Source organism: Carcharodon carcharias (assembly GCF_017639515.1).
Source record: "Carcharodon carcharias isolate sCarCar2 chromosome 24 unlocalized genomic scaffold, sCarCar2.pri SUPER_24_unloc_2, whole genome shotgun sequence".
Lineage (NCBI taxonomy): Eukaryota > Metazoa > Chordata > Chondrichthyes > Lamniformes > Lamnidae > Carcharodon > Carcharodon carcharias.
Window position 1 is genome coordinate 1,319,529 of NW_024470595.1, and position 17,012 is coordinate 1,336,540.

General features: G+C 41.1%; 1 protein-coding gene across 2 annotated transcripts in view; it reads right to left on the reverse strand.

Annotated features, from left to right (window-relative positions):
- The window catches only part of LOC121273517 (NACHT, LRR and PYD domains-containing protein 3-like), a 92,511-nt gene extending 75,937 nt beyond the window's left edge, over positions 1-16,574 (reverse strand). Inside the window, exons 1-2 of one of the 2 annotated variants that reach the window (XM_041180682.1) lie at positions 16,506-16,574; positions 15,654-15,827 (exon numbers count right to left, since the gene is read on the reverse strand). The gene's annotated coding sequence lies outside the window, so the exon portion shown is untranslated. Of the gene's footprint in view, positions 1-14,751; positions 14,976-15,653; positions 15,828-16,505 lie in introns of those variants that run through there. The other variant, XM_041180683.1, reaches the window with a different exon arrangement.
- Positions 16,575-17,012: the final 438 nt, after the last annotated feature.

A 17,012-nucleotide genomic window follows, 5' to 3' on the forward strand; every position in this document is an offset into this window, starting at 1 on the left:
ACGATCCTAGTCCTAGGCTCCACAACCAGTGGGCATTTCTCTCTATCTACCTATCAGTTTCCATTATTCTCTGGAAATCTTTGATCAAGTTGCCCCTGATCATTCGATATTCCAAGGAATACAATTCTCACTGGCGTTTGCATTGCTGTGTCTCTGTCATGTTTAAAGTACTAATGATACCTTAGTGAGGAGACAAATCATTAATGTGTCAGTGCTGTGCTCAAATAAAATGGCCACTGTAAACAAACCTAAAACGGCTGAGTGAGATTTGTGCTTATTTTACACATTCCCAGAGAGAGAGGGAAGGGGAGAGACTAAGAGAAGTCACAGGCCGAGCAAGTGGGAAAAAGCGAGAAACACCAATCGAGACGGGGAGTGAGTGACAGAGAGTGAAAGAAGGATATTGGTCAGAGCACAATATTGGTCATATACTCCCCAATCAGCAGAAAGAAGTTACCCTTTTTGAACCCAATTCCTTTCCATTCTTATTTTGAATCATTTGATCAAAATGGAGGGAAATCCCTCCTCCATCGGTGTGTGTGTGTGTGTCTGCATGTGTGAGAAAGAATATATCTGTGTGTGTTTGTGTGAGAGAGAATGTGTGTGTGAGGGAGAATATATCTGAGTGTTACTGTGTGTGTGTGTCTGTGTATATGATAAAGAATATATCTGTTTGTTTGAGAGAGGGAGCATGTGTGTGTGTGTGTGTGTGAGAGAGAGAGAGAACGAGAATGTGTGTGTGATGGAGAATATATCTGTGAGTGTTACTGTGTGTGTGAGGCTGGGTGGGTGTGTGTGAGTGAAAGAGTGAGAGACAATATGTGTGTGTGTGTGTGTGTGTGTGTGTGAGTGAGAGACAATGTGTGTGTGTGTGTGTGAGGGACAATATATTATGAGTGTGACTGTGTGTCTGTGAGAATATGTGAATGTGTGTTTGTCAGTGTATGAGAAAGAATATATCTGTGCGAGTTTGTGTGTGCGTGGAAGAGAGACAGAATGTGTGTGTGTGATTGTGTGAGCGAGAGAAAATGTGCATGTGTGTCAGAGAGAGAATATATCTGTGTGTGTGTGTGTCTATGCATGAGAAAGAATACATCTGTGTGGATGTGTTTGTGTGAGAGAGAGAATGTGTGCATGTTTGTGTGTGAGATAACGTATATCTGTGTGTGTGCCCACACGCGCATGTTTGTGTGTGTGCGAGAGAAAATGTGTGTGTATGTGTTTGATAGAGAATGTGTATGTATGTGTGTGATAGAGAACGTGTATGTGCGCAAAAGGTAGAATATATCTTTCTGTGACCATGTGTGTGTGTGAGAGAGAGAGAGAATTGGTGTATGTAAGAGAGAGAATGTGTGTGCGTGTGAGAGAGAATGTGTGTGTGTGTGCGTGTCTGTATGAGAATGAATATATCTGTGTGTGTGTGCATGTGAGAGAGAGAAAATGTATGAGCTTGTGTCTCCTCATTTATACATTAACAAATGACTTAGCAACAAGTGCTCTTTGCAATTGGCTTTCATTGCCAGATATTTGGTGTACAAGAGTAAATCTTGCTCCAATGTGACATAGATTTGGGGAGAAAATGGCCACTGTGAAGAAACTTAAAATGGCTGACTGATGTTTCTGAATTCTCTTTTTTACAGATTCCCAGAGAGAGAGAGACAAAGAGAGGTCAATAACCAGGGAATATCGATTATTAACAGGGGCATAGAGTACAAGAGCAAGGAGGTTATGTTGAATCTGTATCAGGCATGAGTTAGGCCTCACTGGATTCCTCTTCAAAAGAGCCAGCTCATCTGGATGGGCCAAATAGCCTCCTCCAGTACTCGAATATTCTCTCACTCTATCTCTGAGCCTTTTCCGATCACTGTGATTTCTTTATTTCATCTTTGAAAAGGATTCAGACTGATGTTAAAATTTTAGATTGTGATCCTAGTCCGAATCCCCAAAACCAGCAAGAAGCCTTTCTCTCTATCTACCCTATCCGATTCCATTATTCTCCTGAAATCTTTGATCAAATCACCCCTGATCCGTCGGAATTCCAGGGAATACAACCCTCGTTTGTGTTATTACACCTCTTTGTAATTTAACCCTTGCTGTCTAGGTATCATTCTGATAAATCTACACTGACACAAATGGACAGGGACTCCCAAGTCTCTTTGGACCTCCACTGTTTCCAGCTTCTCACCATTTATAAAGTAATCTGTTCTAACCCATCTTTCTCTATTTTGCCCGTTAGCTTAAGACATTCATATCCCTTTGTCATCTGAAGCTTCCAGCTACAATGCTGACAATGCTGCCTCTTTTTGTGCGCTTTGGAAAACTTGTGGCATTCTATCCTGTTATCTTAAACCCTTAATAAATACAGAGAAGCTGAGACACACACACGGGCTTTGCAGCAACGGAGAGAATGTGAATAATTCTATCTTGGAGCTTTATTCATTCCAGATTCAATTTTAGAAAATTCAGAATTCAAAATCACAACAGCAAAGTGTGGGATTGGAACCTGCTGCTTTCTGAATCACTAGCTCAGCTTTAAAGATTAAAATATAAAAATTCACATTGTGAAATAGAAGAGGGCCTCACAACTTCAATTCTGTGATTCTCTGACATTGCATGTTTTGTACATTCCAATCTCTCTGCCTGTTTCATGTGTCTGAAGACTTGGAAAGTCATTTAGACATTGGGAACCATTTCATATCTTTCGGGACTTTTCCTGTGAACAGCTACTGCAACAAGACACAATTCACAGTTTCTGCAATCAACCAAACCCAGAATCTCCATTCAAACAATCTTCTGTCTGTCTAAAGAGAACTCACAATTCCACCAGGCAGGAACGTCAGCTTTTATCACATTCCCCAACACCATTGCTAACAGTTTCTCAGGATGAGAAAAGTAGCTTCAATGGACAGATTCTGAGCCCCACATTGAACCTAAGATATAAAAATGAAACTTAACCCCAGATCTCTCGGCACCCATTTTAACCTGGTCCGATTTAGTTTATACGGCTTCTCCACAGTCCAAAATGCATCACTTTGCATTTCTCAGCATTGAATTTAACTGCTGTGTGTCTGTCTGTTTCATTTCAAGAGAATGTGTGCGTGAGGTGTAATGTATCTGTGAGTGTGACTGTGTGTGTGCCAGAGTATAAGAAGGAATATATCTTTGTAAGTCTGTGTTTGTGTGTGAGAGAGAAAATATGTGTGTGTGCCCACGTGTGTGAGAGAGAAAATTCTGAGAGAATGTGTGTGTGTGTGTGCGTGCAAGAGGGAGAATGCATCTTGGTGAGTTTGACTATGTCTGTGTGATGGTGTGTATGAGAGACAGAAAGAGAGAGCATTGGTGTCTGTAAGAGAGAGAATGTATATGCGTGTGAGAGAGAAGATATTTGTGTGGGTGTGTTTGTGTGAGAGAGAGAACGTGTGCATGTTTGTGTGTGTGAGGGCATATATGTGTCTGTTTCTCTATGTGTGTGTGGAATGGAAAATATGCCTGTGTGAGTGTGACTGTGTGTTTGAGGGCATGTGTGTGTGTGTGTGTGAGAGAAAGATTGTATGTGTGTTTGTGTGTGTGAGAGAGGGAATATGTGTGTATGTGTCCGTGTGTGAGGGTGTTTATGTGTGCCTCTGTGTGTGTGAGAGAGATAATTGGAGTATGTGAGAGAGAATGTGTGCATGTGACAGAGAATATATGTGTGTGTGTGTGTGTATATGATAGAATATATCTGTGTGAGTATGTGTGTGAGAGAGTTTGTGTGTGTATGAGAAAGAATATATCTGTGTGCGTGAGAGAATGTGTGTGTTTCTCTATGTGTGTGCGGAAGGGAGAATATGCCTGTGTGAGTGTGACAGTGTATTGAAGGCGTATGTGTGTGTGTGCATGTGTATATAAGAAATAATGTATCTGTGCGAGTGAGTCTTTGAGAGAGTGTGCATGTTTCTGAGTGTGTTTGTGTGTGTGAAAGAGGGAAAGAGAGAGTGTATCTGTGAGAGGGATAATATATCTGTGACTGTGTGTGTGAAGGTGTCTGTTGTGTGTGTGAGAGAGAGAGAATTGGTGTCTATAAGAAGAGAATGTGTGTGTGTGAGGGAGCATATATTTGTGTGCAAGTGAGGGTGTGTATGTGTGTGTGACTGTGCATGGTGAAGAATATATCTGTGTGTGTCTGTGTTTGTGTGTGAGAGAGAATGTGTGTGTGATTCTGAGAGTGAGAGAAAATGTGTGTGTCACAGAGAGAATATGTCTGTGTGTGTGAGCGAGGGAGAGAATGTGTGTGTATGTGTGCGAGAGGGAAGATATATCTTTGAGATTGTGACTGTAAGAGAGAGAATCTGTGTGTGTGTGAGAGAATATATCTGGGAATGTGACTGTGTGTGTGTGTGTGTGGGGTATGTATGTGTGTGTGACTGTGCATGGGGAAGAATATATCTGTGAGTGTCTGTGTTTGTGTGTGAGAGAGAATATGTGTGTGTGTGATTGTGAGAGAGAAAGAGAAAATGTGTGTGTCACAGAGAGAATATATCTGTGTGCATGTGTGTGTGTGAGAATGTATCTGTGTGAGTGTGACTGCTTTTCTGTGTGTTTGAAGAGAAAGAATATGTGTGTGTGTGTGAGTGAGAGAGAGAATGTGTGTGTTTGTGTGCGAGAGAGAAGATATATCTTTGAGAGTGTGAAGGTAAGAGAGAGAATCTGTGTGTGTGTGAGAATATATCTGTGAGTGTGACTTTGTGTGTGAGGGTAGTTATGTGTGTGTGATTGTGCATGGGGAAGAATATACCTGTGTGTGTCTGTGTTTGTGTGAGAGAGAAAATATATCTATGTGAGTGTGCCTGCATGAGTGTGAGAGAGAGAATATGTGTGTGTGTGTGTCTGCGTGTACGAGAGAATATATCTCTGCAAGTTTGTATGTGTGTGTGTGTGTCTGCGTGTACGAGAGAATATATCTCTGCAAGGTTGTGTGTGTGTGTGTATGAGAGAGATAATGTGTGTGTGTGTGAGATTTTGTGTGAGAGAGAGAAAATGTGTGTGTCACAGAAAGAATATATCTGTGTGGGTGTGTTTTTGTGAGAGAAAGAATGTGTGCATGTTTGTGTGTGAGGCCAGAAATCTGTGTCTGTGTGTTTGTATGTGTATGAGAGAGAGAGAAAGAACGTGTTTGTGTGACAGAGAGAAAATGTGTGTGTATTTGTGTGTGTGAGAGAGAATGTGTGAGTGTGCGATTGTGTGAGAGAAAGAAAATGTGTGTCACAGAGAGAATATATCTGTGTGTGTGTGTGTGTGTGTGTGTGAGAGAGAGAGAGAATATGTGTGTATGTGTGCGAGAGGGAAGATATATCTTTGTGATTGTGACTGTGTAAGAGAGAGAATCTGTGTCTGTGTGAGAGAATGTATCTGTGTGAGTGTGACTGTTTTTCAGTGTGTGTGTGTATGAGAAAGAATATGTCTATATGAGTGTGTGTGATAGAGAATGTATGTGTTTGTGTGCATGTATGAGAAAAATATATCTGTGCGTGTGTGTCTGACAGAGATGAGACAGAGAGAATGTGTGTGTATGTGTGTGAGAGAGCGAAGGAGAGAATCGCTGTATGTAAGAGAGAGAATCTGTGTCTGTGTGAGAGAATGTATCTGTGTGAGTGTGACTGCTTTTCTGTGTGTGTGTGTATGAGAAAGAATATGTCTGTGAGTATGTGTGAGAGAGAAAGTGTGTGTATGAGAAAGAATATATCTATCTGAGTGTGTGTGTGATAGAGAATGTATGTGTTTGTGTGCATGTATGAGAAAAATATATCTGTGCGTGTGTGTCTGACAGAGAGATGAGACAGAGAGAATGTGTGTGTATGTGTGTGAGAGAGCGAGAGAGAGAATCGCTGTATGGAAGAGAGAGAATCTGTGTCTGTGTGAGAGAATGTATCTGTGTGAGTGTGACTGCTTTTCTGTGTGTGTGTGTGTATGAGAAAGAATATGTCTGTGTGAGTGTGTGTGTGATAGAGAATGTATGTGTTTGTGTGCATGTATGAGAAAAATATACCTGTGAGTGTGTGTCTGACAGAGAGAATGTGTGTGTATGTGTGTGAGAGAGGGAGAGCTAGAGAGAGAATCGCTGTATGTGAGAGAGAATGAGTGTGCACGTGAGAGCAAAAATACCTGTGTGAGTGTGACTGTTTGTGTGTGCAGTGTGTGTGTGTGAGAGAGAATATATGTGTGTGTGTGTGAGTTAGAGAGTTTGTGTGTGTGTGTGTGTGTGTGTGTGTGTGTGTTTGTGTGTGTGTGTGTATGAGAAAGAATATATCTGTGTGAGTGTGTGCATGAGAGAATGTGTGTGTTTCACTATGTGTGTGTAAAAGGGAGAACTAAGAGGGGGGAGAGAGATGGGGCAAGAGGGAGAGGGAGTTGGGGTGAGGGGGTGAGAGAGTTGGGGTGAGAGGGAGGGAGAGATGGTGTGAGAGGGAGGGAGAGTTCGGGTGAGAGACATGGGGCAAGAGTAGGGAGGTCATGTTGGAGTTGTATAGAACCTTGATGAGGCCACAGCTGGAGTACTGTGTGCAGTTCTAGTCGCCACATTATAGGAAGGATGTGATTGCATTGGAGGGGGTGCAAAGGAGATTCACCAAGTTAAAAACAAAAACTGCGGGTGCTGGAAATCCAAAACAAAAACAGAATTACCTGGAAAAACTCAGCAGGTCTGGCAGCATCGGCAGAGAAGAAAAAAACCAGACCTGCTGAGTTTTTCCAGGTAATTCAGATTCACCAGGATGTTGCCTGGGATGAAACATCTAAGTTATGAAGAGAGGTTTGATAGACTTGGGTTGTTTTCGTTGGAGCAGAGAAGACTGAGGGGCGACCTGATCGAGGTGTACAAGGTTATGAGGGGCATGGGCAGGGTGGATAGGGGGCAGCTGTTCCTCTTAGTTGAAGGATCAGTCACGAGGGGACACAAGTTCAAGGTTTGTGAGCAATTTTGGGCCCTGTATCTCAGGAAGGATGTGCTGGCTCTGGAGAGGGCCCAGAGGAGATTCATGAGAATGATCCCAGGAATGAAAGGCTTAACATATGAGGAACGTTTGAGGATGCTGGGTCTATACTCGTTGGAGCTTAGAAGGATGAGGGGGGATCTGATTGAAATTTGCAGAACACTGAAAGGCCTGGATAGAGTGGACGTGGGGAAGATGTTTCCATTAGTAGGAGAGACCAGGACCAAAGGGCACAGCCTCAGAGTAAAGGAAAGACCTTTTAGAACAGAGATGAGGAGAAACTTCTTTAGCCAGAGAGTGGTGAATCTATGGAATTCATTGCCACAGAAGGCTGTGGAGGCCAGGTCATTGAGTGTACTTAAGAGCGAGATAGATAGGTTCTTGATTGGTAAGAGGATCAAAGGTTACGGGGAGAAGGCGGGAGAATGGGGTTGAGAAAATTATCAGCCATGATTGAATGACAGAGCAGACTTGATGGGCCGAATGGCCTAATTTCCGCTCCTATGTCTTATGGTCTTATTCTTTCCACCAGGAATATGATAAAACCTGCTTACTAGAATATCCACCCAGATGATTGGCATATGAAGCATCGCTAAAAATGACTAACTTTACATTTTCTGGATCACTCAAGGCTGGGAACTTGAGTACACATTTCTCTGAATTTAATTTCATTAATGTTTTATTTGCTCTCAAAATTTCCTCAACTGTAGCATGTTTCATCATAGTACTCAGTTCCAATACGTTATAACTAGCAATAGATCTAGTCTGAGTGCACAACCAGTTCAACCGGTCCAAAGCTTCTTGATTGGTATATTTCTTCCTTGGCTGCAGGATCCCTTTATGTGGGGACCTGGCCTGATTTACTGAAATGTGACTGACATTTTCTAAATAACACTGATTTAAGTTCAGTCCTAACTTACTCTGCTTGATGCCTAACCCTATATATTTTAAGGCCCCTGACATCCAATCTTAAACTCTTTCTTCATTTTATCTGTCACCCGTTGCTCAAATTCTGCAAAACCTCCTCACAGAAAATCATCAATGTGCATCATAAAGATGCCTGTCAGTTTCTCCTTGAGATGCCAGTAGAACATTGCTCGGTCTGCTTTTGGCTGAATACAACCCGGTTTCTGCAGGAGGGACCAAACTAAGAAATACCAAACCCTTCAGACATCATTCAAGCCATAAACACACTTGTTTAATTTACAGTTTCGCTTCTGTATCACCAGCTTCTTTTAGGTTTTTCCTTTTTTCAAAAACACTTCCCTTTGAAATTTGGATTTTCCAGTGGCCTTTCCTGCTTTCCCTCTAATGGTAGCATCCCTCCATTCACTGGCCACTCGTGGCATATTTATTATTCTTGAGTCAACTTTGGATAGTTGTCTTTTGGGAGAAATAGCTTTATTCTGTGTTTCAGTATTCCTTTGTCCATATTCAGTCAGCCCTCTATCTGCCATAATCTGCCTCTTGTAATTGTCCAGCATATGTGAAGTGTATGGTGTATGTGAAGTGCATGGTGTATGTGAAGTGCATGGTGTATGTGAAGTGCATGGTGTATGTGAAGTGTATGGTGTATGTGAAGTGCATGGTGTATGTGAAGTGCATGGTGTCTCATCGCTTCCTAATGCTTTCTATTGTTTAGATTCTGTACAGTTATAATCAGTGCTAATTAGCCTCAAAGAATGTACTCTAACAGTTTGATTTGCCATGTTATAAAACGACTGATTTTCCATCACTGCCTTTAACCTTATCTGGGTCATTCCGCTCTTTCTGCCCTTTTGTAATATACCATGTCGCCTGAAATTAAATTTATTTCTGATCACCTTATGCGGTGCTGTAAGGCTTGCTGAATTTTCTCTGAAACCTGAGCCTTGATAAATCACCTTCTCCCTGCATGTAGAGCATTCAAGTGCTCAGGATAAAATTAACTAACTGAAGTGCCTTCCAAGGCTGGGGGATGATCCCACATCACCAAAGCTATTTTGGAATTTCTCCCATGAACTAATTGATAGGGACAGTAACCCCCAAACATTTAAAGTGAATTCTTCACGGGGACTGCCCATGCCAGAGCAGAAGTCAGTTTATAGCTTGGTTGGTCAGCTAAGATTTAGTGAAGCATCTCATCAATTAAATGCAAGTCTTTTTTCACCAACCCCATTACCAAAGGGCCTTTCTGCTGCTTGTTCATGACTGCAGTGCTCATATTTTCAGTTAGCAATTTAGCCAGTGCTTCCAACCCAGTTCCGATCCATTTTCCTATTTCTTGTCCACAATTACCTTTTTGTCTTTACTATACATTACTGTGAACAGACTGAATCTAGTTTTGCCATGTCTATGAAGTGTAAGAGAAAAATGATCTTTTCCTTGTTACGTATCTTCAAGTCCATTGCTGGAAATTCATTGAAGCCTCTTGCTAATGGGAGACTCACTACAGGCCGTGATGGTGTCCTTCGATTTTTTTTTTTTTTACACACATTGCATTTCTCACTGATCTCTCTATAAGTTTAATATATTCAGCGTCCACTGCCTCTGCAACCTTTAGTAGGATTTTTAACCTATGACAAGATGCATGGGCAAACTGCCAAAGTAATTTTAAAACAATTTGCCCTTTTCCCTTTAAAATCCTACCTACCATCTGATGTCATCAACACTTGTTTAACATGGTGATTTGAAATGTTAGGTCTTGTTAAGGAGATTCAATAATGTCCTGACTGCGAAAACTGTAAGTCTACAGATTTATCAAAAATAATTGCCTTATCGTCTTCCATGTCTAATTTCATTTGAGTCTTTTTCATAGTCAGCTCACTAAACAGTAACGGTATTTCACTGGAAACTACATCTGTGCTGTAAAATGTTTTATCCCAGCTATTTTACAAGGAATCATCACCCTCTTTAGTAACTTTAATGTGTTATCGACCCCGATCCTGAAGTAAGTAGAACTTTCATATTCCTTAACCTTACCTCAGTCTTTACTGTTTAGAGAATCCAGGTAACATGGATGGTTAACCAATTCCCTCCACATACTGTGGGACATGCACCCGCTGTCTAACACAGCACAACTGAATGAGTTCACAACTGGAACATCCATCACCGGACTAAACGTTCTGGTAATCAGTTCAATTCCTTCTGATTGATCAGTATCGTCATCTTCCCCTTCCACTCCTTCTATGTCATGTGTCATTCTAAAGCCCTGTTATTTTATTTCAGACAATGCATTGCATAATGATATTCCGAGTCACATCTGAAACACCTGTTTACTATTCCTTGGTTATTCCTAGGGTTCATTCTTCAGCTGTATTAACCCAATTCCTGTCATCCGATAGAGCTACCAAAAGGGTCTGTATCCTCATTCCTTTTGTTTGTGGTTCTTCTTTCATATTGACGTTTGCTCCCCATATATAAACAGACTTGAAATGCTGCCAGCATTGAATTCTCCATCTTTTGTGTTCCTGCTGAATGTCCCATGGGTGCCATGAAAGTGGCAGCAAATGAATGTTTCTCCAGAATTTTTTTTAAGCTTCAGTAATCTGTTCCAACAGTCTATCTCTTTCTGAGAACCTAACTCCATTCCGAAGCCTATCCATGCTGGATACTTTAGCACAATCCAACAATTTGAAAGCAAATACTGAAATAGGGATCTCCAAATTGAATTTCTGCAGTTTTGCACCTAATTTGTTAAATTCCATGACATATTCTTCTTTGGAATAGCTATACATACTTCTAAGTTTGCCAAAGTATGACCATGCCTCATATGCATTTCACAGATCACTATTCATATACATTTTGGTCATAATTTTTTTAGAGTCTATCCAAACCTTCCTCGATGTCCAAATGATGAGCTTCTAAATCTCAAAATACTTTGCCCTGATCCTGCTTCTGGTGGGAAGTGAAAATGCCAAGGTCATACTTTGTTCTTGCTTTGGTAAGGACGTAATCCATGTCCAGAGATCACTTCATTCTTTCACTGGTCATGAGGTTCAGTTTCATAGAACAATGGTGCAAAATCAAACCCTGACACCTTACACTTGGTTTCAGCCATTCTTCTCCAAAGTAACTCCAATTCCAACCTTCTGTCTGAAAATAAGTCTTAGTTTCAAATCTTCACCTTTAGGCCCACCATTCTCTGCTACCAATGTCTCTAGAATCCAAGCTGGTTGGTGGGGTCAAACCAAGACACAGCACGTTTTTTACTGAGAAAGCTTATTGACTTTGTTAAGTCTCATAACTCTCCTTTCACACCCAGTGTCCCAGCTCTCCCCCATTTAAATGTGCTCAAACTACTTAAGTAAACACACCCTTCACCTGTGCATCATAACAATATAATTAACATACCATTAACAATGGATTTGGGTGGCAAAAACATGTTAAAGAACTTTGGAGAGAAAAGGTAGACTGGAGATGGGGTGGTTGTTTGCAAGGAGAGGTCAAGATGGATTTCCTGAGGAGAGGAATTATGGCGGAATATTTGAAGTGTGAGAAAGACAATAACTGACAGGAAAAAATTGGGAAGAATAGAGTCAGGAAAGGAAATTGGTGATCATCAGTTTGGTGGAAATGGTGTCAAAGGAGTAGAAGATTAGTCTCGTAGACAAGTTGAGCTCAGAGACAGCAAGAAGGGAGATGGGATAGATTCTAGGGCTGGATCAGGGCTGGGTCAACAGGGAACATGAAAGGAAATGTTGCCAGTTGGGCTAGGGGAAGGGAGTGTAACAGAGGTGGCTGAATGGATGGTTCTCATACTGAGGACAATAAATCCATGGGTACATCGCACTTATCACTGGAGGCGAGTGTGGAGAAGGCACAGGATGTTGAGTAAAGAACATGGTTTTTGATGGTGAAGAGAAGCAGTTTTGGAAAAGGAGATGAGGACCTAAAAGTCCTATATATAGTCCAATCAGATGTGGCAATAGATAGTTGAGGCAGTTAGGCAGCCTAGACTTTCAATTCAGTGTTCCTGGGACTGAAGAGAATGGAAACTAACGTAACACAGAAATGGACCATGCTGAGAAAGAATAATGGTTTTAATAGGGACAATGGCATCAAAAATGGACCAGATCAATGGCTGTGAAAATGTTATGATGAATGGGAGGGCCAAAGGCTAGACCATTGGGAAATTTAAAATGCAATTTTAGGTGAGTTAGGAGAGAGTACCTGTTTGGTGTACAGACACAGAATGAAATGGTAATGGTAGGAAGAATAGGGAAATACTTTGAAAGTGACATTGGCAAGTGATCAGAGATTACATGATAGGAACAGCGAGGTCACATGAGGCGATGAGGTTTATAGGGCTGTCCTCAATATTGGTATGGGCAGTTTATATGGAGGGTGAGATTTATGGAGGCAATGAGCAAGTGAACTCAGAGAAGACAAGAGTGTGATTTGAGATAGAGATGGAAATCACCCAGGTTGAGAATTGCTTGATGTAGACATTGATGGGAAAAAACAGTGAAGTTATTTCTGGGAAACCTGACATGGCTTTTGTGGGGTGGCTGAGAAATGGGGTTTTAAATAAGAGGTGTGAGCGGCAGAATAAGGTGAGACACTCAAAGGAGGGAAAGTTGCCAGCGGATTAGCGAGGCAGACCAACGTATGATTTAGAGATAAGGGCCACAGCATTACTGGGGCAGATCGAGAAGAGAAAATAATGAACGGCCTCATTAAAGAGAAAGTAAGGTTTTCACGCTCCTCAGTCCAATTTCACTAAAGGCCATTATTTTGCTGTGATCATTCACAATAATCTCATTCTTTGGTTTTTTGAGCACCTTCCTCCAATTGCACTGCTACTCATGGTTGTAAAATAGTTTTTGTTGTTTCTCGAGGGATACTGCTGATGTCCCACCGTGTTACAGAGAGGTTAGGGTATCTATCAGGAAACTCTATCCAAGTTAATACAAGAACGAGGTTGGGAATGTTGGACCTAATTTCATCACAGGAGGCAACCGTTAAAAGACAATGGAGATTATTGTTATGCGATTCAGAGTTGCTTTGCTCCATCATAGTTTAAATCTTCTTAGCTGAAAGATCTGTAACTTGTTCTTATTGTTTGCTTTCACAGAGCATTGATCCTTGCTCTGCTGTTAACACATTCTGCTATCTTACCTTTGTACCATTATTAGCACCTTATTTAGTCTTTAACACTACCATTGTGATGGGGCCATGACATCTTTGTCAATCTCTCCTGAGCTCCCACTTATCCCTGACTTTCTATTTTGCTCCACCTGTTCTCCCCCTTCTTCACCAACATAAACTCCATCATGTTTCTACCTCTCTTCAGCTCTGAAGGAGAGTCATATGGACTCAAAACGTTAACTCTGTTTCTCGCTCTACAGATGCTGCCAGACCTGCTGTGTTTTTCCAGCATTTTCTGGTTCTATTTCAGATTTCCAGCATCCAGAGTATTTTGTTTGTATTTTAACTAAATTTGATATCAAGAAGCTTTCCCTGGAATATATGAACAGACTGGAATGATTCTGACATTTTACTGTCCTGGCCAACATTTTTGCTTGAGATTTTTCCACTTCGGTGTCCCTGATGCCGGCTGCATCTCTCAATCCCTGGTTTTCCATTCACTGATTTCAATGTGAAGAAAATGACAGACTGGCATTGGGCAATAGCTCCTGTGCCATTGCAGGACCATTACTGCAGTGCTCTGGATAGTCTTTACTAGCATGGATGTTTAGAGCACAGAATTCAACCAGAAGGGCTCTTTGTGAGAACAAATTTCAACTAATCTCACTGTCAGATATTCCACCATGGATCTGTATCTGCAATTGTTTATCCAATTTTGCATAAAAGATGCAACGGTCTTTTTTGAACTGTTTCCCACCAACCCATTGCAATGTACTGTTAGATCCAACAACTTCCACTTTGTGATACCGCAATTAATCTATCATGTATCACTGAGTGGGTAAGAGCTCCACAACTGCACAACACTTTACAACACAAACTGCATTTTTTCTTTTATCAGTTTTTAACTGTTATCATTTTAATATTCCATCCATTATTTTCTGGTTTGTCCAAACAGGGTTAACAATCTTTACCTGCTCATGTTTAACATGAAGGGAATTGACAGAATATTACAGACAAGGAATTATCAGTGCAGGTAAATCAGAACAAGGGGGAAATAATAAATTAAACACCGATCTATCCCTGGAAATATAATTAAATTGACCGAATCTATGATCATAGGTCAGTCCCTTCATCTCAGGTATTAACCTAAACAATTACAAATGGGCTCCTTCCAGAGCCCCTATCTTCTTCCTGGGATAGACATCCAAAGCTAAACACACCGAGTTCCATTTAACATAACTGCAGTGGACCTTTGAGAATTATTTTAGAATTTGAATCTAATGTTTAATGATTTCTGCATCGAGAGTCAAACTCAGTTTGACCATCTCCCAGTAATTCTCCACTAACCCTGTATTTCCAATCTGTATATTTTAAATTCTCGTGCATTGTCTCATATTGAGCCACATGAAACTACTTCCAGTCACATCACTATCTGCCTTAACATCTCTGACTGGCGGAATCTCTGCACTCTATGTCCCTGGTTAATCTTCTACTATCCCTTTTAAGAATGAGAGGGATGGTAGCGAATAGGGGCAGGTTGAGCCGGAGGCCTCTGCATTGAACAGACCATTTCTCAGTCACTGTCCGAGCATGCAGTTAGACAATGACCATCGCTGCAAAGGGATGGATTTGGCACAGGAGGCCTGAGCACATAATCATCCTGGGAGAAGACAGCTTTAAACGGAAAGAGGAAAGAATGAACAGAGAGACTCACAATCAGGTTCAGGAACGATATTCACTTTGCTTCGATCCCAATGACTTTTCTGTAACTCTGCACATTCTGTCTTTGTCAATTCACTGCAGCCAATTCCTGGTTATCTCAGGGTAAATCACATTCTGATCATTTCAGCCTATCCCTGTTTGTCATTCTTCTGCCTCAGTTTCCACCACTGGTGAGATTGACTTTAGCTGAAGATATCTTTATTTAGGGCGGTGTTTCTAGTAAAGAAAAACAAACTGAACAGGTTGGACAAGTCCTCACCCGCCCAGTTTAGCTGTAAACAAAATGTTCAAATGTTTTTTTTTATCATTCCCTGTTCATGATTTTCAGTAAAATAGACAAAATATTGAAATAATTCCCATCTGGAGCATTGTCAAAAGTCCTACTGATTACTTCTTTTCTGAGTTTTAGTCAAACTCTCGAGACCACTTTCAGGGCTTGAAATGCTGAGCATTGAGTGGAGCGGGGAAAATACACACGGCTAAATTCTGTGCGTCCAGACTGCCAGAGTTCCTGAACTTGGTCCACTATAACTTTGAAAAATTCACTAAAAGATGCAGTATGTGTTATGGTAAACATCCAGAGAGTGGAAGAGGAGCCCAGGGTTCATCCCCATCAGAGCTGTCTAAGACAGGGAAACATTCAGAGTCTGATTCGTCTCACTCCATTCCTCTAAAAAAAATGTAAGAAAATGTAGAACAGGAGCAAGCTGATTCTAGGATCCTCAGATCATCTTTAGTCACTGTCTGAGCACACACTTAGCGAATGTCATAATCACAAGGAAAAGCAATGGCTACAACAACTTGTGCAACATAATCTCATCACGGGAAATAGGCTTTCAAAGGAAGATTAAAGAAAGAAATAGAATAAAGGCTTGGAAACAATATTAACCTTACCTTGACCTGCAGATTCTCTGTTAATGCCTGGATCCTCCAGTTCCGTCCTTGTAAACTTGTTACGACCAATTCCGGGGTTGTTCCTGATTTTCTTTCAGCAAATCACAGTTTGGTAATTGGAGTTGATCACTGTAATTTGAGATTTGTGTCAGAGCTTCACCCTCTGACTGGAAGCTGCTTTTTAAAAAATATGTAGAATTGAACCGATTTAACAACTCAGTCAACTGTGAACAAAGTTAGTTACAAACAAATCGATAAGTACTGTTTCATGACCAGTTCCATAAGGGAGACAATTCTAAAAATGTATTTTTACCTTTCTATCTGAAACTGTATGAAGCTGTCCATGTTTGGACTTAGATGCTTAAAGGTCAGTGTGTGATGTTTCAATATGGTGAGAGCAGTTCCACCTCAAAAGGTGAACACATTAATCATTTAAACTGTTGAATGAAGTGCTGTTGAACGGACAGGATATTATATCTCCATTGTCGTTCCTATCATGTGACCGGATCACTTACAGTCCATCTATTTGTTCAGCCTTCACCCATGTCCTCACTGACTGGTCCTGTTCTTGAAATGTCTCAATTTTAAAGTTCTCATTCTTGTGTTTAATTCTTTCAATGGTTTAGCTTATCTCTAAGTAACCTCATTGTGCTCCAAGATCACTGCACTCCTCCAATTCTGCATTCTTCTATATCCCTGATTTCCTTTCCGCCTCCATTGGCAACTATGCCTTCAGTTGCCTCGGCCTTAGCTCTGGAATTTGTGCTGTAAGGCTCAGAGCCTGATCCAACCAGCTCTTCATTCTTAAAGATAATCTTTAAAATCTACTTCTTTAAGCAAGCTTTTACCCACCTGTCCTAAATTTCTCCATGTGAATCGGTGTTAAACTTGTCTGTTTATACGACTGTGAAGGATCCTGGGATGTTTTAATACATGATATGGACCACAGGAATGCAAGTTGTTCTTGTTGAAGCTGAGTGCGTGTCACCTGGGCAGCACCAGGGCCTCCAGCCAGACTTAACCCTTCACTGGTCTATGCTTTGTGTTGGATCTGTGCTGCTCCCTGGCCTTTAAACATTTTTCAATGAATTGCAACTGGTCCCAAACACGGCGAACAAACAGAAAAAAATGGACACACAGCAAGAGTCCGATCCCCACCACCCCACAACTAAACTGGAAAGAAATGGTGAGGAATGAACACAAAGATAAAAGCAAAAAACTGCGGATGTTGGAAATTCAAAACAAAAACAAAAATAGCTGGAAAAACTCAGCAGGTCTGCCAGCATCTGCGGAGAGGAACACAGTTAAAGTTTCGAGTCCGAATGAATCTTCAACAGAACTAAGGAAAAATAGAAGAGA